This window comes from Myxocyprinus asiaticus, chromosome 39, assembly GCF_019703515.2.
Source record: "Myxocyprinus asiaticus isolate MX2 ecotype Aquarium Trade chromosome 39, UBuf_Myxa_2, whole genome shotgun sequence".
NCBI classification, from domain to species: Eukaryota; Metazoa; Chordata; class Actinopteri; order Cypriniformes; family Catostomidae; genus Myxocyprinus; species Myxocyprinus asiaticus.
The window spans coordinates 41464482-41492029 of NC_059382.1; the positions used below are offsets into that span (position 1 = coordinate 41464482).

General features: G+C 40.4%; 1 pseudogene; it reads left to right on the forward strand.

Moving 5' to 3' along the window:
* Positions 1–27548, forward strand: part of LOC127429997 (tripartite motif-containing protein 16-like protein) — a 58194-nt pseudogene that overhangs the window by 6325 nt on the left and 24321 nt on the right.

Sequence of the window (27548 nt, forward strand, 5' to 3'; positions counted from 1 at the left end):
GTCTGATTTGTAGCCTTTTTCTCTTCCCTGTGCTTACCTTCCTCCATCAAATGATGAATACTTTTCACTTTTTCTCTCCCTACTGTCTAATAGTCTACTTTTATTTCTCACCAATTTGTCTGTGTCTCGTATACATTTTTCTGTTTCTAGAAATTTTTTCTATCCTTTCCCTTCTTTGGTCCCAGCCTTGTTTTTCTTTATTTTCTAACTCCACACGACCCTCCATCTGCATTTCTCCTAAAACTTCTACAGTTCCCTTGAGTATTGGGAACTGACCTTCTGAGGGCACATATGGAGGTGATTTGACAAGGGCTTCTCCTTTTTTACTTATCTCTTTTTCTGCATCCTTCAGTATTTTTCTTGCCTGTCTTATATCTTTTCTTAGAATTTTCTCCTTTCAGTGCTAGCACATTTCTATTTTTACTTTTTTACTCTTATCTTTAGTTTTATAATTGTTTATCAAAGTTTCCATTTTCTCACACAATGCTACATCAGATGTCCCTTCCTTTGGCCATTCTGTCATCATATCTTTGTTCTCTTTTGCCATTTGCTTGAGAGCTTATTTATGAGTTCTCTACACAATGGATATTTTAATCTTTAATTTGTCCACAGGAGTGGCTGCCATGATTTTTCCTATAATACAACAAACCCTTACAAATTTACCAATGTATCAGTTTTTGTAACAATTTTTTATTTGTTCGAATAACATCATCTTCCCAAAGAAATTCAATTTTTTTTTTCATTTATTTATCAACCAATTTCCCTTTTCTTCTTCTATAACATGCACTTTAATAATTATTATGCCACATACATGTCCAAATATTCTACATGTTATCAATTTACTTTTAGGATCACTCTGTATCCAAATAGTGCCAAATCACAATAACAGCTGTTTTATCTTAGATTAGCTGAGTCTTTATTTCTTTCACTGTTATTTTTACTTGGCATATAAAGAATGGAAAATTATTTTATCACCATTCATTTAGATAAATCATTAAATTTAGAGGATAAACTTATATCGTACTACTTTATTTGCTTCTAGAATAATCTACAATGCCAATATCTTGAAACATTTTAGTTTTCTCTGTGTTAACAAAGGAAATTCCTTTCCAAATTTTCACAATTCCCAACATTCATTCAACATATAAAAGACAATCCTTCTTTATTAGACAAAATTTACTCCATTCATCATGTCCCTTTAAAAAATATTTTATTTTATTTTTAGGGCTCATATTTCATTCAAATTCACACTTGTCTTCTTATTTATAGGACTCCTATAACATACACTTTGTGTTCCTTTTATTTTAAGGACACATCATACATTCCAGTCCCTCTACTGGGCTCATATTTGTACTCAATCATACACTTCCATACGCAATTGCACTTCAGTCACACTTCACACACTTTCAAACACAGACACAAACACTCTCACAGACACAGAAACTTTCACACTTTTTACAAACACAAGGTCTTTATAAACACAGAGCTCTCAAAAAACAAAAAATACTATAAAATTCTTAAACGCAACTATCCAAACACCCCTCTTTGGTGTCCTGCAGGATTTGCCTCTCTTGCCTTCCTGGCTTTTTTATTTTAAAGTTTTAAAATTTTATCTGCTCTTCATTTACTGTTATTCATCCTTAACAGTAAAAACAGATCATTGCAGGATTTGCCTACCTAGGTTTTTTATCTGCTCTTCATTTACTGTTATCCGTCAAGGCCCCCTTAACAGTAAAAACAGATCGTTGCATGCAATTTTTATCTGCTCTTCATTTGCTGTTATCCGTCAAGGCCCCCTTAACAGTAAAAACAGATCATTGCATGCAATTATATCTGCTCTTCATTTACTGTTATCCGTCAAGGCCCTCTTAACAGTAAAAACAGATCATTGCATGCAATTATATCTGCTCTTCATTTACTGTTATCCGTCAAGGCCCTCTTAACAGTAAAAACAGATCATTGCATGCAATTATTTCTTCTGGAATCAGAACCCTTTGTTCTTTGAATTTGGAGGAGCTTTTTGAATGTCCTTACCACCACGGGCAGATTCTGGCAAGCAACACAAACTAATTATATAAGCAAAAAATGCTTACCTTTTTAAGTGGCCACTGTTTGAGTTTCTTGTCTAGATAGCCCATTGTGGCTTCAACTCTGCTCCTTTCCAGTGCCCCACGTTGGGCGCCAATTTGTTGTGGCTTCTGCCACCTCTGTGAAACATCACTCTTGAAGTCTTAGGGTTTTGATGCCAGAAGATAGTCTTTATTATCAGAGATAGCAAAGCCGAGTTGCTCCCAGCACAACTGACTTTCTGTATTCAAACAGGCCTATATACACATATTCACCTAGGGCTTGACCAATACACCCCATACATTTTGTTCTATGTCTTCAGACTGTTAGAGAACATGAAACTATTTGAGAGGCCCCTTTCCATCTCTCTACGGGGCCTTATCCTTTATTTCCTCTAGTGTCAAACATTAGACTCAAGATTACCTTATATGAGTACCATATGTGATCACATATTCCATTTTGAGGGGCCTCCTTTACACAGGCTTCTACACACACACACAGAAAAATCCATGCTTAACTATTAGAAATAATTGTAGACAAAAATGGCTATATTTACATTGATTATACTTGATTAATTTATATTTAACTTGATAAAAAATATTCCACACGCGATGCGAGTATCTCGCATTCCCTTGTTTTCTGGCGAAAGAAAGCCGGCAAACAGGTAAGTACGGTGGTTCTTGGGGCCGCTCACCCGCCCCAGCCACCAGCCACTGTTGCGGGCTTGTGGGGCAGCACACCACCCCCGGACGATCTTCCCGGTGGGGCCTCTGCTCTGCCTCACTGCAAACCACACACCCCGGGCATGATAAATCCTAACGTCCCCCTGGTGCCGTTAGCGCAGAGGCTGGAAGCCTGGTTAGCACTTTCCAGCCTGTTGCGATGGCTCATCAGGATGATCCGGCTCGGCTACGCGATCCAGGCTCAGTGGTATCCTCTCCACCACGGTCAACACAGCGACTGTGGCGTACATAAACCTCCAGGGTGCATATGCGCACATTGTATGTCGCAAATTGTGACTCCTTTGGAGTCAGCAGAAGTCTCTGCGAGCCACTTACCTCCCAGGCATCCTCAATCATGCAGCAGATGTGCTCCCATGGCAGGTAATGCTCCACGGAGAATGGAGACTCCACCCCCGCGCAGTCCAGCTAATTTGGGAGAGATTCGGGGAGGCGCAGGTGGACCTGTTCGCCTCCCAAGAGTCCTCTCACTGCCCCCTTTGGTACTCCCTGTCCGAGGCTCCCCTAGGCACGGATGCCTTGGCACACAGCTGGCCTCGGGTCTGCGCAAGTATGCATTTCCCCCAGTGAGCCTCGTTGCACAGACGTTGTGCAAAGTCAGGGAGGATGAGCAACAAGTCCTGATGGTTGCGCCGTACTGGCCCAACCGGACTTGGTTCTCAGACCTGATGCTCCTGGCAGTAGCCCCACCCTTTTGTTTTAAAGTGTGAGAGCAGCGCAGATATGTAAAAGAGCTGTGTGTCTTTGAATTTGTCCCTGTGACATTAAAGATTTGAGCCAGCAGGTGGCGACAAAAGACCATTTTTATGTGTTACGAGCCAGTTGAGTTTGACGTGCATTGAGTCAGTGCTGTCAGTCAGCAATTTAGGTTTCTTTGAAGTCATTGTCATTGTCTCTCACTCATTCGATCGGACTGCTACAACATAACAGCTGGGAAATACAGTTAAACTAACATCTTCAGCATTAATGGGACTGTTCACCCAAAAATTTAAATTCTCTCATCATTTACTCACCCTTATGTCATTCTAGATGTGTATGACTTTCTTTCTTCTGCTGAACACAAATTAAGATATTTAGAAGAATATTTCAGCTCTGTAGGTCCATACAATGCAAGTCAATGGTGATCAGACCTTTGTAGCTCAAAAATCACCAGTGTTGGGTGTAATGCATTACCAAGTAATTAATTATTGTAATTAAATAACATTTTTTTTATTGAAAATAGGGATTACTCTTAATTGTTCATTAATTTAATTACAGTTACTTCTGGTGTAATTGTGTTAAATACTGTATAGACTATAGAACAATTCTATATAAAATTATATAGAAACTATATAAAACTATATATTTCGAATTTAAAATCGAAATGTAATGTCATATCTTAAAATGTATGTTTTCTAATTAAATGCAGCCCCTTAAATTCTTTGGCCAGTTCATGAATAATTATTTGATTTTATATGATTTATTGGAAAGAATTAAAAGAACAATTTCATGTCTATCCTTGTATTGTTCATCTGGTCGAGGTTGATAAGGATTTTAGAAAGTAATTAGTAATAAGTAATGCAATTACTTTTCAGACAGAGTAATTAGTAGTTAGTAATTAATTACTTTTTTAGAGTAACTTACCAATACTGAAAATCACAAAAAGAAAACATAGAAGTAATCCATAAGACTCCAGTGGTTTAATCCATATCTTCAGAAACTATATAATATGTGTGGGTGAGAAACAGAACAATATTTAAGTCCTTTTTTTACTCTAAATCTCGACTTTCACATTCACTTTCAGATGTGAAAGTGAAACTAAACAGGCACCACATGTGACTTTCAAATGTAAAAGTGAATGTGGAGATTTAAAGTAATTTTTTTAAATGTTGATCTGCTTCTCACCCACACCTATCATATTGCTTCTGAAGACATGGATTAAGCCACTGAAGTCTTATGGATTACTTCTATGAATTCTTTGTGCGATTTTTGAGCTACAAAAGTGTGATCACCATTCACTTGCATTGTATGGACCTACAGAGCTGAAATATTCTTCTAAAAATCTTCATTTGTGTTCAGCTAAAGAAAATAAGTCATACTGTCGTGGCAGATTCTCCAAAACAGCCATTGAAGCACGGTCGAGTCAAAGATTTCTCGGAGGCGCAAAGTTCTGATTCCAAAACTACACTTTACTTTAAAAATAACAAAGCCGAGATGGTTCATGAAGCATCTGAAGTTACATTTTAGAACATGCCTTTTTTTTTTTTTTTTTACAGTTTCTGTTCTCTTTGAGGATGGCCTCTTCATCCAGAAATGAACTCATGATATCATCCAATAATATAATCCAATAAAATCTTATGTCTTGATTATTTACATCATCACTCCTTCCAACTTACTTCAGTATTCATTGGTTACTTGGTTTCTATTTCTGCCACATAGAGCACAACAGTCTGGTTCTGGAAGTAAAAATCCTATTTATTTTTTCCATTGGGGAATTACGTTAACTTAGAACATTTTAAAGACAGACCTGCCATGAGCTCTAAGGTAGTTAATTCCCTTATTAAGGTGTTTTGCTTAGATTCAATATGGATTGTGAAAAGTGCAATATATTAATAATGATTTTGTGTCATTCAGTTCTAAGATATAACTGAAGTTTGTTTGATCAACAGAGTCACTTGGAGGAAACACAGAAAAAATCCCAACAGAGAATCCAGGAGAGAGAGAAAAAGATTCAGGAGGTGAGAAGAGCTGTGGAGTCTCACAAGGTGAGTTTTGAGAAGAGGAAAAGAGAAGTTTGAGACTCAGTTGAGTCACAGACTGTGTGAGGTGTCAGTAAGAGCTGATTGTAATGTGTGTAACAGCGCTCAGCACAGACAGCAGTGGAGGACAGTGAGAGGATCTTTACTGAACTGATGAGCTCCATTGAGAGAAGATGCTCTGAGGTGACACAGCTGATCAGAGATCAGGAAAAGGCTGCAGTGAGTCGAGCTGAAGGACTTCTGGAGCGACTGGAGCAGGAGATTACTGATCTGAGGAGGAGAGACGCTGAGCTGGAGCAGCTTTCACATACACATGATCACATCCAGTTCCTTCAGGTAACACATCTTATCATTAAAATTAATCACACTGAAGCTGAATGCTTGGCGTCTGCGTACAGTCAAACACGAGCCTGTCAAAGTATACATTATTTGACTGTACTCACATGCACAGGTGGTTGGCGCATGCGCGCTATGACTGTTATGAGATAGTGGACCATTTCTCCTCACGAATGAGGTTGGTATCCCTTCAGCCGACCACCAGAGGGAGCCCTCTCTCGAATACTGACACTGTACCGTTTCTTCTATGGTGACTTCCTGTTTGCATCATATAAATAGCCATGCTTTTCCATTGTTACTTTGTGAAGTATTGCCAGTTTCACTGCCTTACCAAGTGTTATTCCCACTGCCTGTTTATTGCCTTCTTGTTATGACCATTGTGCCTGCTTTATTGATTACCGATTCTTGGATTACTGTTTTGCTCTGTTTGCCTGGTTGGACTGATTACCTGTTAACAACTACTTTGCCTGCTTCAACGATTACATCTCTGCCTTGTGTCTTGGATTTGTTTGCAGTTTGTTAATAAACTTCCTGCATATGGATTCTACCTTCGCCTCCATGTCCACTCCCTCACATTTACAAATAAATATGTCTTTATATTCCTTCAGACTCACATTACACAAATCCAGGTATCTCCTGTCTTCCTCACACACATATTTTTGACTTGCACATCCACTATTGTTGTTTCCACATTCGTCTCTTTTCAAACTGTGTTAGTATTCATAGTGACTGGACTGATTTTCACTTGGCAGATGATAAAACCGGTGAAAAAATTCCTACAGACTTGCATTTAAGAAGTGACCTGAGCCATATCTAGATACCAGAATATCATAGAGACTTGGACTATTTTTTTATATAATATTATTTTAGGATAACAACCACCTAGCAATGCTATAGCAACCATCCAAAACACCCAAAGCAACCTAGCAAAGTTTGACATGTGCAGGCACCACTCATTATTCACCTTGCATACTTTCTTCAGGAAATATCAAATGTAATTTAATTTAAATTTATTTTCTTGTGCATTCCAATTTTTGTTCTTGGCACATTCTTTAGATATTTAAGTACATGATGCAAATGGCAAATATTAGAACAGCTGTTTCAAAGTTATGCTAGAGATGATTAGGCCTCAAAAGCACATGATGACACCATGAAAATGATTGCTAGTACAGAACAGATACTGTGAAAGTGATAACTAGGGTCATAACACATATAGGTACTGTAATTTAATATAATCATCACAGTAAATGTGTAATTGTAGTGGAGGTGATTAAGGTTTTTGTATTTTTACTTTGTATTTAGAGTTGGCAGTCTTTCACTGCACCCCCTGGATCTTCAGTCTTACCCAGCATCACTGTCAGTTCTCTCCTGTCTTTTGATGAAGTGATAAAATCTGTCTCTCAACTGAAACAACACCTGGAGGATTTCTGCAGAGAACAGATTGAAAAGATATCTGGTAGAGGTAAAATAACAAACATTCGTTTACTTTGAGTGATGAATCAATAACATTAACTTACATAATATAACATCATGGAAGAAACTCAAAGTTTTATAAAAATTAAATGGAATGTTACTGTAATTATTTCTGTTATTTACTATTTCCATAGTAACATACATTGAAATTATTCCCACCAATGAACCCAAAACCAGGATGGAACTCTTACAATGTAAGTCATGATGAAAAAACACACACACACAATACAACACAATTTAGTCACATAACATATCTTAATTTTTGAACATTAGAGACATTAAATCCAGTTAAACATTGTGCAGTAACTCAATAATTATAAAAACACATTATTTCATAATATCCATGTAAAATATATTTTATAATTTGTTTCAGCAAACACAACATTTAAAGACCATGAGAGTCGGTTTAAGGAGGTTTGGTCATAAATATCTGTGCAGCTTTAAGGCACAAATATACCAAATATGCTAAACGAACAGAATTTCAAATTAAAATGTAATTAAATTAGTGTTAAAATTCAGTATTTCATGGATAAACTGAGAGTCAGGCTAAACATAAATTAAATAAAAAAGAGAAAGTAACATATGTATAAGGATTAGGGTCCTGAAAAGCAAGATGAGGATCTAATTACAGCTTTTAATGGAAACACCAGAAACACAAAACACAGGAAACCAGAACACAAACACACAGCCTGACAAGGACAAAAACAGACAAAGTTGTGTACAAAATCCCCCTCTCATCCACTTTGTAGTAGTGTATGAATTCTAAGTGAACAACTCGTTCCCTACATAAGTTAACAAATTCTTACAAACAATGCATTCTGATTTTGAGTGTACAGCCGATGTAAACCTGCCAGTCATATATCGCCCGTAATCCACCGCAGGGAAGATTGAAAAGCTTCGAGCGGGAGCGCATGAGAGAGAGAAATCGAGCAAGCAAGAGATGCCAGTTTACAGCGTCATTCCTACAATCTTTTATGTCACGTTTTGTTGGCTATTTGTGAACTTGGGCATTCAAGCCTAGTGCAGCCTGAGTCACAGAGTACCAGAGGCGACAGTGCATGGTCTCCGGGGGGGCAAAAAGCACAGCACTAGAAATGATGTGCAACACACCAAGAGCCTGCGATGTATTTCGAAAAGCCTTTGACAAATTATTTCAACCATGGTCGGTTTTAATTACTTTAGGTAGTCCAAAAGTGGTAAAATATTTGGAAAAGCTTTAATAATTGCAGAAGTAGTAATTTATAGTAACAGTATCACCTCTGGAATGGTGTGACAACACACATAATGGTCAAAAGTTATTGGTAACCAGACAGAAGTCATAGACCTTAAAAGCCACAGCCCATCATCCTTTTGGTGACCAGAAAATAACATCTTGTGAGTGAAGGTGAGGAGGAACGAGTTTTCTGCTGGAACGAAGGCCAGAGAGCACAATTCTACAATTCGGCATGCTGACCACTGGGACGTAGAAGGGGTATGGTGGGAGGTAGGGGGACCGGCATCATTCTATAGAAGAAAGAAGGCTAGCCGAGGGTCAAGTGTCTTGACGTTCATGCATTCACAGTGAACGCAACCAGTCTCACCGAGCGCTGCTTCCGTGTGAGATTGTCTCACCATGCAGCTTGTTTGGGGCGTGTTCCATTCAGTGATACCGTTTGAAGTTATCTTCCAACATGACTATTCATCTGTTAACCCAATCACCAGCGGCATTTAATGCTAGCATTCTGCAAATGCACGCTTTACACATTATTGTTCACATTATCCATAAATGTTATATTATCCATAAACCCATCCCTCAATGAAGCAGCAGCAAGTAATGGTAGCTCTGCTTCCAATGTTTACAACAATGTACACCCACTATCAGAGTGCTGGGCTAGGCTGTTATTCCAGCAGAACACAGATGACTGCCCAACCTCGAGCCCCGGCTAACCGCACCGATTAGCTGCGGACCAATGCAATCTATGTATGACCACCTCAGGTTCCTCCTGACCTATTCACTAACAGCTCCAATACCAACCCACCGCAGCCTCAGCGTTTTACCATGCTTCTGCCGAAGCCCCTTTCGTCTATACTTCACCGCTGGCATAACAATTTCGACTTTGCAACTGCAAATCCCTTTCTTCTCTAACTCATACGTACAACCCCGGTACCTTACCGCAAAATCTCTCCTTTGTACAAGCATGATCGCAGGTGCTCTTCCTGTTAAACGGCGCATGGTCCATGCTCAAGGATTCATTTCGTATAGGGAGTTCTTTTAAAATGCAGCATATAGCAATTTCACAAGAATAAAGTGTCCTACCCTTGAATGCTTTGCGGGCCCATGCCTGTGGATTCAGCCACTCGCAGCAGAGCGAGCTCAGTAAAATACAGAATAAACCATTCTCACATTAATCGTATGCTCTCCCATTGAATGCGGTGCGGTCCTGCGCTCAAGGATTCAGCCCGTTCATATCGCAAAAAGGGGGAGGGCTCTCGTTTTAAAGCAACTTTAATCACTTAATTTGAATGCAGCATGGGCTCTCCCATTCAAATGCAGTGAGAGCCACCATGTCCAGGCCATGGGATCTGCAGTTCAAACGCAGTACGACTCTCCCGTCCAAACGCAGTATGGCTCTTCCGTTCAAACACAATACGGCTCTCCCATTAAAATACAGTACAACTCTCCTGTTCAAACCCAGCACAGGCTCTCCCGTTCAAATCGCAGCAAGGGCTCTCCCGTTTGAATGCATCGAGAGTCACCACGTCCAGGCCATGGGCTCTCTCGTTCGAATACCAGTGAGGGCTCTTCCTTTCAAATGTAGGAGAACCCCCATTTGAATGAAGGCTGGGCTTACCCGTTCGAATCGCCATGCAAACCTTACATCAGTAGGATGCAGGATATGCAGCCGAGTAAATCATTTATGCAAATCAGATCAACAAAGAGGACATTCAATTTGCATTTCCATCCTGCCGAATTCCGTCCAGCTCTCTCAAGTTAAATCCCCACGTGATCTGCTCTTTGCAGACGACAAAAAAATCAAGCATTTTCCCAATCCTGGTTCCAAAAAACCTCAAATCCATCTTGTTCAAACCCAGCATCTCAGTAAAACTATACTCAAGCTATTCCTTCCACATCTGCGCAACGACCACAGCAGCCAGTCCGGGAGCCCTCCCGTTTCAAATTGCCATGAGGGCCCGCCTGCTTAAGCACATCAAGGGCTCTCCTGTTCGAATCGCAGTGAGGGCACCCATTCGATCACAGGTTTGGCCTGCTCGCTCGAGCGGCAGCTGAGCCCCTCTCCTATGGGGTTCGCCCAGTCACTGCATGGGCCCATCCCATCGAACCAATTGCATCTGGAGGGGGGCTTAAGGTCGGGGCCGGGTGGCTTGGATTCACTCCTCTGCCTGGAGCAATCCTGCCTGACTACTGGGGCGGCCTCCGTGTTCAGGCATAGCAGATCCCTCCAGCGCAATAACAGCTCCCACAAGAGCTAATTTCCATATGGCCGTAACCACCACTGTCCCTTAAGTGCCTATTTCTACTCTCCATTTTCTACCTATCTTGCACTTCCCAGTTTCCTATACCCCAGGCGGACCCTAGCGTGAGGCTGCCTCTGCTAGCGGCTCTGCTTGTTCTATCACCATTGGCACCTCTGCCCATCTCACACAAGGCACACAAGGCTTAGCATATATATGTAGGTGCTACTGGTTGTTTAAATCAGTTTTACTATCAGAAATAATCGATAATTAATTGTGATTAATTATGGAATAATCAAATAACAATTAAATAACTAAATAGAATTTAACAAACTATTCTCCAGAAATGATCAATAATTAATTGTTATTAATTATGGAATAATCAAATAGCTAAATAGTAATTAAATAGAATTTAATTCATTAAACTCTATTCTCGGGGCACCACTCTTTGAAAAGAGAAAAATGATAGCAAGTTACTGACTGAGTCTCATAGAATAAAATCTACCCTGTAGGTTGAGTATCTTAATTGTTAATCAAAATAATCAAAGGGGAAACCTAGTTCAATTATTTTGATACACAAATCCAACAGTAATCTAGTTACAGTTAGTTTCTAATACCAACAACATAATAGTACTCTGAGGTAACTTGGGAGTTCTTCACGTGGCAGAGGTTGGCTTCAACACAACATTCAAAGAAAAAACAAACAGGAGTACTTATAATATAACAAGATTTATTATAAACAAGCAGTAGTGAACACAGCCAATACTATCCGAATATAATCCAGTTAAAATCAATGATATCCTAAGCCAACAGTGGAGCTATATGCTAGTGTGTGTGTGTGTGTGTGTCCCGGTGTGGTAACAAAGGAATCAAAATGGAGGATCAGGTTCAAAATGGAGGGTTAAATCCAAAATGGAGCTAATACCACGTGCGGGTGGAAATGAGCGGACACACTAAGGGACTGACGGAACAGGCGGGAGAATTTGGTGGCCAGCCAGTGAACACAGCCAATACTATCTGAATATAATCCAAAAATAAAATCAACGATATCCTAAGATAACAATCAAATCAAATCAAATCAAATCAAATCACTTTATTGTCACACAGCCATATACACAAGTGCAATGGTGTGTGAAATTCTTGGGTGCAGTTCCGATCAACATAGCAGTCGTGACAGTGATGAGACATATACCAATTTACAATAACATCAAATTAACACAACGCAATTTAAACATCTGTTATACATAATTAAACTCGATTTAAAACATCAAATTAACACAACACAATTTAAACATCTGTTATACATAATTACACTCAACTTAAAACATCAAATTAACACAACACAATTTAAACATCTGTTATACATAATTACACAACTTAAAACATCAAATTAACACAACACAATTTAAACATCTGTTATACACAATTACACTCAACAATATACAAATAATAACATACACTGTACAGTATACAATATGCTGTTTTTTTTTTTTTTTTTTTTTACTATATAGATACTATATAGATACACATTATTCAATAAAAATTAAAATATATATGAAAAAAGTATATATATAGAATGTACAGTATTGTACTGTATTGACATTCAGGCTGTCGGTTGATAGTCAGTTGTTAAGAGAGACATAATATAATGACAGTAATATAATTTATGACAGTCCGGTGTGAGATAAAAGAGTAATAAAGTGCAGTGCTGATGTATTTTGATCGTGGGAGATCAAGAGTTCAGAAGTCTGATTGCTTGGGGGAAGAAGCTATCATGGAGTCGGCTGGTGCGGGTCCTGATGCTGCGATACCGCCTACCTGATGGTAGCAGTGAGAACAGCCCATGGCTCGGGTGGCTGGAGTCTCTGATGATCCTCCGAGCTTTTTTCACACACCGCCTTGTATATATTTCCTGGAGGGAGGGAAGCTCACCTCCGATGATGTGTTTGGCAGTTCGCACCACCCTTTGCAGTGCTTTGCGGTTGTGGGCAGTGCTATTGCCGTACCAGGCGGAGATACAGCCAGTCAGGATGCTCTCCACAGTGCAGGTGTAGAACCGTGTGAGGATGTGGCGGTTCATTCCAAACTTCCTCAGCCGTCTCAGGAAGAAAAGGCGCTGATGAGCCTTCTTCACAACGACTTCAGTGTGGACGGACCATGTGAGTTCCTCAGTGATGTGGACACCCAGGAACTTGAAGCTGCTGACTCTCTCCACTGGTGCTCCATTGATGGTGATTGGACTGTGTTCTCTGTCTTTTCTCCTGAAGTCCACCACAAGCTCCTTTGTCTTACTGACGTTGAGGGAGAGGTTGTGCTCCTGACACCAGTGTGTCAGAGTGTGCACCTCCTCTCTGTAGGCTGTTTCATCATTGTCAGTGATCAGACCTACCACCGTCGTGTCATCAGCAAACTTAATGATGGCATTGGAGTTATGTGTTGCCACACAGTCATGTGTGTACAGGGAATACAGTAGTGGGCTGAGAACACAGCCCTGTGGGGCTCCAGTGTTGAGGGTCAGTGATGAGGAGATGTTGCTGCCTATTCTAACCACCTGGCGTCTGCTTGACAGGAAGTCCAGGATCCAGCTGCACAGCGAGCTGTTTAAGCCCAGAGCCAGGAGTTTCTCATCTAGCTTGGAGGGCACTATGGTGTTGAATGCTGAGCTGTAGTCTACAAACAGCATTCTCACATAAGTGTTCTTTTTTTCCAGGTGGGAGAGAGCAGTGTGTATTGTAGATGCAATGGCATCATCAGTGGAGCGGTTGTTGCGGTAAGCAAACTGCAGCGGGTCAAGATTGAGTGGTAATACAGAGCAGATGTAATCTCTGATTAGTCTCTCAAAACATTTGCTGATGATGGGGGTCAGAGCAACAGGACGCCAGTCATTTAAACAAGTTATTTTCGATTGTTTTGGAACAGGCACAATGGCGGATGTTTTAAAGCATGTGGGGACTACAGACAAAGAGAGGGAAAGGTTGAAAATGTCCATAAAAACACCAGCCAGCTGGTTCGCGCACACTCTGATGACGCGGCCCGGAATGCCGTCTGGACCCGCGGCTTTGCAGATATTCACCCGTCGGAAGGATCGGGTTACATCCGCTACAGAGACGGAGAGTGAACTAACCTCTGTAGCTTCGGCCGTGAGAGCTCTCTCCGCGAGGGCGGTGTTATTTCCCTCGAAACGAGCATAAAAAGTATTTAGCTCATCCGGTAGAGAGGCAGCGGTGTTCATGGCGGAGTTTTTATTCCCTTTAAAGTCCGTGATGATGTTAATTCCCTGCCACATGCTTCTAGAGTTGGTGGTGTTAAACTGTCCTTCAATCTTACTCCTGTACTGGCGTTTTGCTGTTTTGATAGTTTTTCGGAGGGCATAACTGGCTTGTTTATGCTCCTCCGCGTTCCCGGAATTAAAAGCGGAGGTCCGCACATTAAGTGCCGCGCGAACATCGCTGTTGATCCACGGCTTCTGATTCGGATAGATTCGCACAGTTCTGGTCGGAATCACTTCCTCTACACACGTTCTGATGAAACACATTACGCTATCAGCGTAAAGCTCGATGTCGTCATCAGAGGCGGACCGGAACATCTCCCAGTCCGTGCGATCAAAACAGTCTTGTAGCGTAGAGTCTGATTGGTCCGACCAGCACTGGATCGTTCTGAGGGTGGGTGCTTCCTGTTTCAGTTTCTGCCTGTAAGCGGGCAGAAGCAGAATGGAAGAGTGGTCCGATTTGCCAAATGGTGGGCGGGGGAGGGATTTGTAGCCATCCCGGAACGGAGAGTAGCAATGGTCCAAAACCCGGTCCCCTCGTGTGTTGAAACTAATGTGCTGGTGATATTTTGGTGCGACTGATTTTAAACTGGCTTTATTAAAGTCCCCGGTCACAATGAACGCGGCCTCAGGGTGCGCGGTTTCCTGCTCACTTATACTCCCATACAGTTCCTTGAGTGCCCGGTCTGTGTCGGCTTGTGGGGGAATGTACACAGCTGTGATAATGACCGCTGTGAATTCCCTCGGTAGCCAGAATGGTCGACACAGAAGCATAAGAAATTCCAGATCAGGAGAACAGAAAGACTTGATGGAATGTACGTTCCTCTGATCACACCAGGATTTGTTGATCATAAAACATACACCACCTCCTCTAGTTTTACCTGAGAGGTCTTTCGCTCTGTCCGCTCGGAGCATGGAGAACCCCGCGGGTTCAATGGCTGAGTCTGGAATCTCCGCAGACATCCAAGTTTCCGTAAGGCAGATAACGCAGCAGTCCCTCGTCTCTCGTTGGAAAGAGATCCGCGCTTTCAGCTCGCAGAGCTTGTTATCCAGAGACTGAACATTTGCCAGTAGAATAGTGGGTAGCGGGGGTCGATTTGCGCGGCGTCTTACTCTGATGAGAACGCCGGCTCTGTTTCCCCTTTTCCTCCTGCGTTTCCGCGGCCGTGCTGCCCAGACAAAGGGCTCCACTTGCGTGTTTGTAAACAGCGGGTCGGCATTGAGGAATGTGAAGTCCGGTTTACGGTGTTTGTCTGTCGTAGACAATAAGGCAGACAACATCCAAGACAAAAAACATAAGAATTGTAAACAAAACAAACAAACCATTGCTATGTTGTGTCGGAGCTCGCAACGCAGCAGCCATACTCGGCGCCATCTTGAGTCCAGTGGAGCTATATGATAGTGTGTGTGTGTGTGTCCAGGTGTGGTAACAAAGGAATCAAAAAATGGAGGATCAGGTTCAGAATGGAGGGTTAAGTCCAAAATGGAGCTGATCCCATGTGCGAATGGAAATGAGCGGACACACAAAGGAACTGACGAAACAGGCGGGAAAATTTGGTTCACCAGCCTGAGTCGAACACGAACTGAGGCGCCGCTCACTCAATGAATATCAATGAGAGAGAGAGAGAGAGTGAGAGCGAGCGGGAGCGAGGAAAAATGCATGCAGTTTAGTTAAGGGTAACCGCTCGTAAAAGCGGGACTGAATTACTAGTTCAAATCACTCAACAAAACAAACGTAACCCCAAAAGAAACTAAAACAAATATCCCCACTTGAAACAGCGAGCAGAGTTTAACATACAAATATATATATATATTCAAAACATCAGCATTTAGAATCAAAAATACGATTTAGATTCACAAGAAAAATCACAGTTTCTAAATCTGCCCAGATATCAAGCCTTACTTGGGAAATCCTGTGTGATTTCAGTAGGTTTGTCCGTTGGAATTCCTGTTGCATTGAGCGGTCAGGAGAAATGATCTGGATGGTTCCTTGTCTTACGCTCGTCAGCGGAAAGACACGTCTCTGCTTTATTCTTCGGATCCAGCGGTGGGGAAGAATGCAGATAGTCAACGTTGAATGAAAAAGAGGGAGAAGGGAAACTGGTCGCCTTTCCGTTTTTCAAAATAAATTCACTGTTGCTTTACAGTGAAACTGAACCGGTTGATATAAGTATACTATAAGACTTGAACAAAGCTAAGTTAATCTTACTCTACCGTGGCCAAATGGCGAGGTTAGAAAAACGTGGTCTCTTTGTTCTCAGTCCAAACGGAGGGAAAACTCCTTCAGTACGTGCACAGTACAGATGTCCTTTTAGAGCCAGGCAGAGCTTAGCACAGAGAGAGCGAAATTCATCTGTCTGCGGGTTTTGTTGACGAGATGACGTCATCGGTCGTAGGCCACTCGACCAATGGCATTTAAGCCTGGGTCCATGGGCGGGACTTCGCATCCAGTTGTGAATTTGTGAAGGATCTTGGGAAACTGAGTTCAATGTCTCTCTTTTTGTCCATAGAACAAAGGGCCATGCGGTCTCTGCTGCCATTTTAAGTGGGCCAAGGCCCTACATATATACAGTTGTGCTCAAAAGTTTGCATACCCTTGGAGAATTGGTAATATATGTACCATTTTTAAAGAAAACATGAGTAAGCAGGCAAAACACATTTCTTTTATTTCTTATGGGATTCATATTCAACTGTAGGTTACAACAGAATGGCACAATCATAAAACGAAACATGGCAACAAAGAAAAAAATGAAATGACCCCTGTTCAAAAGTCTGCATACCCTTAGTCCTTAATACTGTGTATTGCCCCCTTTAGCATCAATGACAGCGTGCAGTCTTTTGTAATAGTTGTCTATGAGTCCCCAAATTCTTGCAGGTGGTATAGCTGCCCATTCGTCTTGGCAAAATGCCTCCAGGTCATGCAAAGTCTTTGGTCGTTTTGCATGAACCGCATGTTTGAGATCTCCCCAGAGTGGCTCGATGATATTAAGGTCAGGAGACTGTGATGGCCACTCCAGAACCTTCACCTTTTTCTGCTGTAACCACTGGAGGGTCAACTTGGCCTTGTCCTTAGGGTCATTGTCGTGCTGGAAAGTCCAATAGTGTCCCATGCACAGCTTTCGTGCAGAAGAATGCAAATTGTCTGCCAGTATTTTCTGATAACATGCTGCATTCATCTTGCCATCAATTTTTACAAGATTCCCCATGCCTTTAGAACTCACACATCCCCAAAACATCAGTGAGCCACCACCATGCTTCACAGTGGGGATGGTATTCTTTTCACTATAGGCCTTGTTGACCCCTCTCCAAACATAACGCTTATGGTTGTGACCATAAAGCTCTATTTTGGTCTCGTCACTCCAAATTACAGTGTGCCAGAAGCTGTGAGGCGTGTCAAGGTGTTGTCGGGCATGTTGTAACTGGGCTTTTTTGTGGCACTGGCGCAGTAAAGGCTTCTTTCTGGCAGCTCGACCATGCAGCTCATTTTTGTTCAAGTATTGTCATATTGTGCTCCTTGAAACAACCACACCGTCTTTTTCCAGAGCAGCCTGTATTTCTCCTGAGGTTACCTGTGGGTTTTTCTTTGTATCCCGAACAATTCTTCTGGCAGTTGTGGCTGAAATCTTTCTTGGTCTACCTGACCTTGGCTTGGTATCAAGAGATTCCCGAATTTTCCACTTCTTAATAAGTGATTGGACAGTACTGACTGCCATTTTCAAGGCTTTGGATATCTTTTTATATCCTTTTCCATCTTTATAAAATTCCATTACCTTGTTACGCAGGTCTTTTGACAGTTCTTTTCTGCTCCCCATGGCTCATTATCTAGGCTGCTCAGTGCATCCATGTGAGAGCTAACAAACTTATTGGCTATTTATACACAGGCACTAATTGCAATTTAAAAAGCCACAGATGTGGGGAATTAACCTTTAATTGCCATTTAAACCTATGTGTGTCACCTTGTGTGTCTGTAACATTCCAAACATTCAAGGGTATGTAAACTTTTGATCAGGGACATTTGGGTGATTTCTGTTAACATTATGATTTAAAAAGGACAAACAACTATGTGATTATAAATGGCTTCATATGATTACTATCCTTAAATAAAAGACATATGCATAATCAGTCATATTTTCAAAATCAATGCCAAAATTTCACAATTTCTGCCAGGGTATGCAAACTTTTGGGCACAACTGTATATCCACAGGCAGACAAAATTTTGAATAATGTACAGATTTTGCTCTTATGGAAAGAAATTGGTACTTTTATTTACCGAAGTGGCATTCAACTGATCACAATGTATAGTCAGGACATTAATAATGTGAAAAATTACTATTACAATTTTTTTTTTTTTAAATTCAGAACTTCTTAAACTACTTCAAAGAGTTCTCATCAAAAAATCCTCCATGTGCAGCAATGACAGCTTTGCAGATCCTTGGCATTCTAGCTGTCAGTTTGTCCAGATACTCAGGTGACATTTCACCCCACACTACCTGTAGCACTTGCCATAGATGTGGCTGTCTTGTCGGGCAATTCTCACGAACCTTACAGTCTAACTGATCCCACAAAATTTCAATGGGGTTAAGATCCATAACACTCTTTTCCAATTATCTGTTGTCCAATGTCTGTTTCTTTGCCCACTCTAACATTTTCTTTTTGTTTTCCTGTTTCAAAAGTGGCTTTTTCTTTGCAATTCTTCCCATAAGGCCTGCACCCCTGAGTCTTCTCTTTACTGTTGTACATGAATCTGGTGTTGAGCGGGTAGAATTCAATGAAGCTGTCAGCTGAGGACATGTGAGGTGTCTATTTCTCAAACTAGAGACTCTGATGTACTTATCCTCTTAGTTGTACATCTGGCCTTCTACATCTCTTTCTGTCCTTGTTAGAGCCAGTTGTCCTTTGTCTTTGAAGACTGTAGTGTACACCTTTGTATGAAATCTTCAGTTTTTTGGCAATTTCAAGCATTATATAGCCTTCATTCCTCAAAACAATGACTGAATGACAAGTTTCTAGAGAAAGCTGTTTCTTTTTTGCCATTTTTGACTTCATATTGACCTTAAGACATCCCAGTCTATTGCATACTGTAGCAAAACAAAACAAACACAAAGACAATGTTAAGCTTCATTTAATGAACCAAATAGCTTTCAACTGTGTTTGATATAATGGCAAGTGATTTTATATATATATATATATATATATATATATATAGGGATCAGGGAGCAGTAGATTTCAAATCCCTCAAAATGACTAGATTTCCACTCCTTCAAAATAACTCTCTTAGCCACAACCATACCCATCATTAATGACAACTGTACATAATAAGGCATTGAGAAAACTGGAGAAATGTCCCTATCATATGCTTTTAAATACTACATAAATATGTCTTGCCAGAAACAATGCAGTAGTGGACAAAACCAACAAGAATGGGATAAGGTTCCATCTGCGCTCTTGCATCAATCAAATGTTGGAGACAGAGCAGGATAGATCTTGTGGAGTTTGACTTTAGAATAATGTAGTCTGTGTACTACTTTAAACTTTATTAACTGGAGTCTAGCATTAATGGAACAGCTATGTATTGTCCGAAGGATTTCGGCCCAGAGATAATCTAAAAGATCAATGACAGTATCTTTTCCCCAGGCTACCTTAAGATATTCAGAGGATGCATTCGATTTTAAAGAGAACAAGGAAACAAATTGTGAAACCATGTGCCTAGTGTCTGGTGGCTGTCGCACAAGATTATAAAAACAGTGATCGTCTGGCTGAAACTTGTAGTCAGAAAATACCTGTTGAACATAATCTGGATCTGTATGTAATGAAAAAATTGAGACTGGGAAAGCCCAAATCTACTGAGCAAATGATCAAAAGAGGAAAAGTGGACATCTGACCATAGATCAGTAAGCATACATAAACCCTTGTGCCTCCAATATGGAAGTAAATTCAGTCCTTGGAGCATAAAAGCATTTTGAATTACTCTAATCGAAAAAAATAAATAAATGCATTGTATTATCAGTGCTTGCATTTAAATTCGTTGATTTTACAGTGCTTGCATTTTGGGAGGCTGAAATTTAACATTGTTGTATTTTAAGCATTGAATATTTCATTTGAAAACATTTCACAACTAATTTTATTATTAAAAATTAAACAATACATATTCACCTTCCAAAGTTAATTTCCAAAATATTCAGTTCATTTGAAAATACAATCTAAAGTTTTTTGACAAATAAAATTAAGCCCATTCTATTTTGCTTAACAAAATTCGCTGTCTCAAATTCAGTGGTTCAAATTCCACAACCAGAAACTGCAGGAAAAGCAGCAGAGTACCGATGCACAATCTCCAGCTGATGCCATTAGTTCTCACGAGTTGGTGATGCAATGCAATTGGAGACAATACAATTCATTTTAATAACATTAACCTTCCCAATCATTGATAAATGTAATGAAGCCCATCTGCCCACATCACTCGAAAACCTTTTTATTAAAGGGTAAAAATTAACTCTAACTAAATCAGACAAATTTGCTGGGAATAAAATACCCAAATACTTAATGCCCTGTTTGGGCCACTGGAAGGGCGCCTGGCTGAAAAGCTGTTACCGGGCAGTATGCTGTCAGAGCTAAAGCTTCGGATTTAGACCAATTAACTCAATTAACTATTGCATCCAGAGAACTTAGAAAAGGAATTAATAAATATGTGGAGGCAAGGCATAGATCTAGTAGGGTCGGAGATGAAAAATAAAATATCATCTGCGTAAAGCAAAAGCTTATGCACCACACCTCCCGCAACCACCCCTGGAAAATCATCCTCCTTTCTTATCGCGGCTGCTAATGGTTCCAGGGCAAGACAGAACAATAATGGGGAAAGAGGGCAACCCTGTTGGGTGCCCCTATCCAGAGTATGGACTACTGTAACGCTCTCATTGCAGGCCTCCCTGCATGTGCAATTAAACCCCTGCAAATGATCCAGAATGCAGCAGCACGTCTGGTCTTTAATGAACCAAAGAGAGCACGTTACACCACTCCACGTCTCTCTCCACTGGCTGCCGGTTGATGCACGTATCAAATTCAAGGCTCTGATGCTGGCATACAGAACAGTCACTGGGTCTGCTCCAGCATACCTAAAATAATTTATGCAGAGCTACGCGCCCACTAGAAGCCTGCGGTTGGCTAAGGAACGTCACCTTGTTGTACCTACCAACACAAAGAGGCACCAAAACACTTTCCCGGACTTTCAGCTTCATCATACCACGTTGGTGGAACGACCTTCCCAACTCAATCCGTGAAGCTGACTCACTCTCTGTCTTCAAAAATGACTAAAAACACATCTTTTCCATGAGCACTTAACCAGTCATTAAAAAAAATAAAAATAATAATACAAAAAAAATTCCTGTTGCTCATTATTCTGTTTTGAAAACTATTATTATGCTAGTGAAACTTTGTAATACAGCACTTTTCATACCACTGTCTCCTTAAGATGATTCACTTATGTTTTCCTCTTTTGTAAGTCGCTTTGGATAAAAGCATCTGCCAAATGAATAAATGTAAATGTAAATGTAAAATAATCTGAAATTAATCTATTTGTTTGTATCACCACTACCGGGTGTCTATAAAGTAACTTAATCCAGCCAATAAAAGTATTCCCGAACCCGTTTATTTCCAAAATCTTAAAAAGATAATCCCATTCTACCATATCAAATGCCTTTTCAGCGTCAAGTGAGATGGCAGCGACCGGAGTCTGATCATTCGCCACTGACCACATGATTATTGATGAAATGCCTAATGTTATAAGAAGAGCTGCGGCCCCGAATAAACCCCACCTGATCTATATGTATAAGAGATGTCATAACTTTACTTAACCGGTTAGCCAAAATTTTTGACAATATTTTAACGTCTAGCTGGATCAGGGTATTTGGATGGTAACTCTTACACTCGCTTGGATCTTTGTCCTTTTTAAGAATCAGACTGATCTGGGCTTGTGCCATGGTTGGCGGAAGCTTTCCATTCTTTAATGATTCCGTATAAACTTCTATCAAAAGTGGAGCCAGTTCTGTAGCATAAGATCTAAAAAATTCAGCGGCAAAGCCGTCTGGCCCCGGAGACTTGCCTGTAGGCAAGGCCTTAATTATCTTGCCAAGCTCCTCCAAGGTTATCTCAGAATCAAGATAATTTTTTTGCTCAGTTGTCAGTGTAGGAAGTTCTGATGGTTCCACAAAGTTTCTAATATCCTCATTCGTAGATGAAGACATGGAACTATAGAGATCAAGATAGAATTCTTTAAAAGCATTATTAATATCAATGGCCAAGGTAAATATTTCACCACCAGCAGATTTCACTGAGGGAATGGTAGAAAAAGACTCTCTCTGTTTTATATATCTAGCCAGAGTTTCCCTGCCTTGTCCACCAAACACAAAGACTGTCTTGCCCTAAATAGCCAAAACTCCACCTTCTGCATCAAAATAGTATTATATCTGTATTTCAATCGGGTCAATTCTCTGAAGCTTCAGCTCTGCCTCGGCACTTTTAATATTCCCTTCCAATTCCACGAGTTCTTGTGCTTTGGGTTTTTATGGTGAATGAGGCTTACTGTATGATCTGGCCCCTAAGAACCGCCTTAAGTGCCTGCCAAGCCACGCCCATAGAGGATACTGAGGACCAGTTGGTCTCCATATAGACACTGATTTCAGCCTTTAGCATTTGTTGGAATTAAGGATTTTGCAAAAGGGATACATTAAAGTGCCAACTATATTATTTCTTCTTCTCCACATGTGGCAACACCTCTAAACACACCAGGGCGTGATCTGAGACTAAAATGTTTCCAATTGAGCAATCAACAATAGATGAAATGAGGGACTTAGATACAGTATATATATATATATAAATCTGTTCTAGAGTATATCTTATTAACTGAAGAAATGTATATGAAATGTGTAGTCCCTACCAGATGGGTTCAAAGTCTCCAAATATCTGTAAGACCAAGATTTTACACATCCTGTGAAGCGTCACTGTTGCTCTAGGGGGCTTGCACACTTTTGCTTCACTATGATCAAGGACTGAGTCCATAAAAAGATTAAAATCTCCTCCCAATATTATATCATGAGGGGTACCAGCAGCTTGCAACATCCCTTCAAGATCTATAAAATAGCCCTGATCATCAACGTTGGGTGCATAAATATTCACCAAAATAGGACTTTGTCCCTGAATTTCAGCTAAAACAATAATGACTCTTCCTAATTTATCTTTAATCTGTTTGAGACATTTGAATTGTAGATGTTTATTTACCAATGTAATGACTCCCCTGCTCTTACTTGAGCCAGCACTAAAGAAAACATGTCCACCTCATATCTTCCCAAATTTTTCAGCATCTTGCGGGAAAAGATGTATTTCTTGAAGAAACACAATATCATATTTCTTACACTTAACAAAATAATTAACCCTCCTTCTTTTTATGGGGTGCCCCAACCCATTCACACTCCACGTGGAGAGAGACAATCCACTCATATTAACATTTGACATTTTGACATGTAAGAAAACATAGATAGTGTCAAAACCAGGATTATAAAGACCACATTCCAACATTAGTGCAACAGTCAAACCCCGAACATTCCCCAGAACCAAACAAACAGAAAAAAAATAAAAAATAAATGTGCACGTTAACCCCGCACACGTCCATCCCTCCAAACACAAACAGTCCATGTATGCCTACGAGAGCCCCGTGACAACTTTGCCGTTGGCATGGTCAAGTCCTGTGTTTCTATACAAATTTTGTGAGACAGAATTAAACAGCAAAAGATAATCTATAAAACAAATAGGCAGAATAAACACAAAGAGCATGTAGCTTCATCCATATAACTGTCCTAAAGGTGTATTATTCTACAAAATAAACTCCAGCTGCTAGGCAGAATCAGCACAAAAGAGCACGCAGAATCTTCAAACAGTCAAGCGGATGTACAGTGAGCCGGCCCACCCGGCGGCAATGTGAGCACCACAACATGACCCACTCACTTCATTGACTTTATGAAGGACATTGCTTGCTGTGGGCATGTGAATGTTTTACGGCCATCCTTAGCATCTATTCTCAATTTGGCCAGGAATATCAGTGCAAAAGTGACCTCCTGTTCATGTAAAAGTTTCTTGCATTCCATGAATCGATCATGTTTCTCTCTTGTCGAGTTTGCAAAGTCTGGGAACAAGAAAATGCTGTGGTTCTTCCAAGAAAGCCTTCCTTTACTCCTCGCCTCACGTAACACAAGATCTTTATCGGATGATCTCAGAAATTTGGCCAGAATTGATCGGGGCCTGTCTCCCTCAGCAGATCGCTGAGCCGGAACCCTGTGAGCTCACTTGATTTCCAGCTTATGGCCTGTTATGTCGAGCAGACTCGGAAAGAGCCCGTCCAGGAATTCCACCATATTCTGTCCCTCTGCTACCTCCAGGACTCCCACGATATGGACATTATTCCTCCGGCTACGGTTTCCATGTCCTCCAACTTGTTCCAGACACACTCCAAATCCACCTTGGTTGCTAGCGGATTAGCAGATAATTCCCTCTCCGATGACTCCAGATAATCGATCCGTTTCTCGACATCCCCCACTCTTCTGACCACATGAGTAAATTTCACCTCCATGGCAGTGATCGATCGACATATTACAGCAAGTTCCTCCAAGTCAGCAATGACCTTCGTCAGCATTGCCGACATGTTCAGCATCTCTCGCCAAATTTCCCGGAACTCTTCAACCAAATCGGCTCCCGGGCCCGCGGCCTGCTGCTCAGGGGTGTCAGCTTGAGCACTTAAGTGTCTTTTATTATGTTATTTTGAATTCTTTTACATATTGTCCTCCTAGAACAGTTATGGAACAGGTTTATGTAATTAAAAGGTATCAAAACCAGCACAAAAAGTGCACAGAGTTCGCCGTTCACACATCTGATCCTCGCATGGCGTCACGTGACTCCAGCTCAGCGAGTATTGATGCTGACTACCACCCCTGGAGTTGAGAGTTCTAATTCAGGGTGTGCTGAGTGACTCCAGCCAGGTCTATAGAACAGCTGTTAAGTAGTACACCTAATTCACCAGACTCGTGTTTTTCAGGAAGGCTGAAAAGTTTCTAAAAATGACGTTTATTGTATCTTATCTCTTATATTAATTTATTTTATTTTATTCTATGGCCTTTTTTTTTACCAATTAAGGTAAATTATTAATATTAATCATACTAAGTGTTTAAAAACAACTAAGTATTGTTATTGTATCAGTATAGGCATCTAAGTATTAAGCTGTGTAAACTAACAAATATTAACTCATAACGGCAGAGCAAAGGTGTACGCTTCATTATATTCATGATGAAATTAGGTTCCAAATAGAGGTCCACCCTGTTTCACCAATGTCCACCAACTTGAAAATTGCAGGCCTGGCCACTGACAGGCTGCATGCTTTTCCAGTAACTATGGGTCTTATCTCTTAAGAGAATTTTCTACATGCAAAGTTGCAAACATTCTTTCCTTTTTCACATGCGCTTCCCAAACCTGCACTTTTAAGTGCTTCTTAAGAGTTGCTGTCCATTGTGAAGTGCTGAAATCTGACCGTGTAGTGTCGCTCATTCATAGATTTGTGCATAACTTTATAAATACTTATAATTTACCTGACTGAGAAATGTTCAGATTATTTTGTGAAGACTGTATAAAATGTATAAAGATGTATACGTGTTGGTAGGCCTATATCATGTGCACAATAGGGCGGTGGAAGCACTAACATAGGGTAAATGTACAAACATTCACTGATTAAGTGGAGATATGCGCTTTGCACCCAGACTAATACCAGTGAAATCAATGCATAACAATGTGCGTGTGACAGCGCCCTTCAGTGTCAAAGAGGAAGATAAGCAGTTTGCAAAGAGAAGGAATGAGGGAAGACATGCCAAGATAGACAATTTTCCCCGTAAATACAGCAAAACATCAACATCGTTCCTTCTGAATTTAATACAATATAATGCGGCCACTTTGTACCAACTCGTGTGTATTATTTTTATTGTAATATATCATTTTATTTAAATTTCTTGTTTTCTCATTTCTGGTCATTTCTTTTCAAACTGAAAAACAAACTATCAAAACATACACGGCTGTTCTCTCTACCTGTAGCTTTGGTCTTCAGCAGTCAACACCCAAATGCTTTTTGGGAAATGTGCGTAACACCTGAGACATTTGCCCTAGTGGCCACCAGAGGTCGCTAGGAGTTAAGAGACTTTTAGTTTGAAGTTTTGTGTTTACCTTCATGTGTCTCTGTTCCTGTTTCCTGCCCTGATTGTTCCCAGCTGTATCTCGTTTACCTTGTTTGCCCCAGTGTAAATAATGTCCTTGTGTTTGCTCAGTCTTTGTCAGTTGTTGTTCTGGTTAACTCTGTTAACCTGTATGGATGTAATGTTGTTCTATTCCCGAGTTTTGATTTTGTTTGTTCCTGTGTTTTTCTAGTTTTGCATCTGGACTTATTTTCTTATTAAATATATGCTGCATTTAGATCCTGCTCTCTTGACTTCTTCCTGCAACCATTATAACGCGCTGTAGAGATTAAGTACTACTTTAGTGATACTAACATTCTACTTAGTGCCACGGGAAACCATGTCATGGAAAAATACGTGAAATGAGACAAAAAAGCTTCCAATTCAGGACTGGTCACCCTGCTCCATTATACGTAATGCCTACCTACACAGCAATCAGCACTTCAAACATCTGAGTTATGATGATGATGCAGGTTGACCAATCAGTGTGGGTGGGCATGAAAATGTATCTATTTTCTACCCATGAACAATTTTGAAAAACAAACTATCAAAATGTACATGGCTGTTCTCTCTACCTATAGCTTTGGTCTACAGCAGTCAACACCCGACTGCATTGCATCACCTACTGGTGAGAACTAATGGCATCAGTTGGAGATTGTGCATCGGTACTGTGCTGCTTTTCCTGCAGTTCCCGGATGTAGAAGGTTGAATTTCCAACAGAATTTGAACCACTGAATTTGAGGAAACAAATTTTGTTAAGTGAAATAGAACGGGCTGAATTTTACCTGTCGAAAAATCTAGATTGTATTTTCAAATGAACTAAATAATTTGGAAATTAACTTTGGAAGGTGAATATTTATTGTTGAATTTTTAATAATGAAATTAGCTGTGAAATGTTTTCAAACTAAATATTCAATGCTTAAAAATACAACAATGTTAAATTTCAGCTTCACAAAATGCAAGCACTGAAAATACAATGCATTTATTTTTTTCGAATAGAGCAAGTCAACATGCTTTTATTCTTCAAAGACTTTAGTCATGAATTTACTTCCATACTCCAAATTAAAAAAAGTTAAGTTAACAGTTATCAGTTAAGGCCAGAGGAAAATTATGATTCTCAAACGTGGGCAGGGTTGGGAGGGTTACTTTTAAAATGTATTCCACTACAGATTACAGAATACATGCTGTAAAATGTCATTTGTAACATATTCCGTTA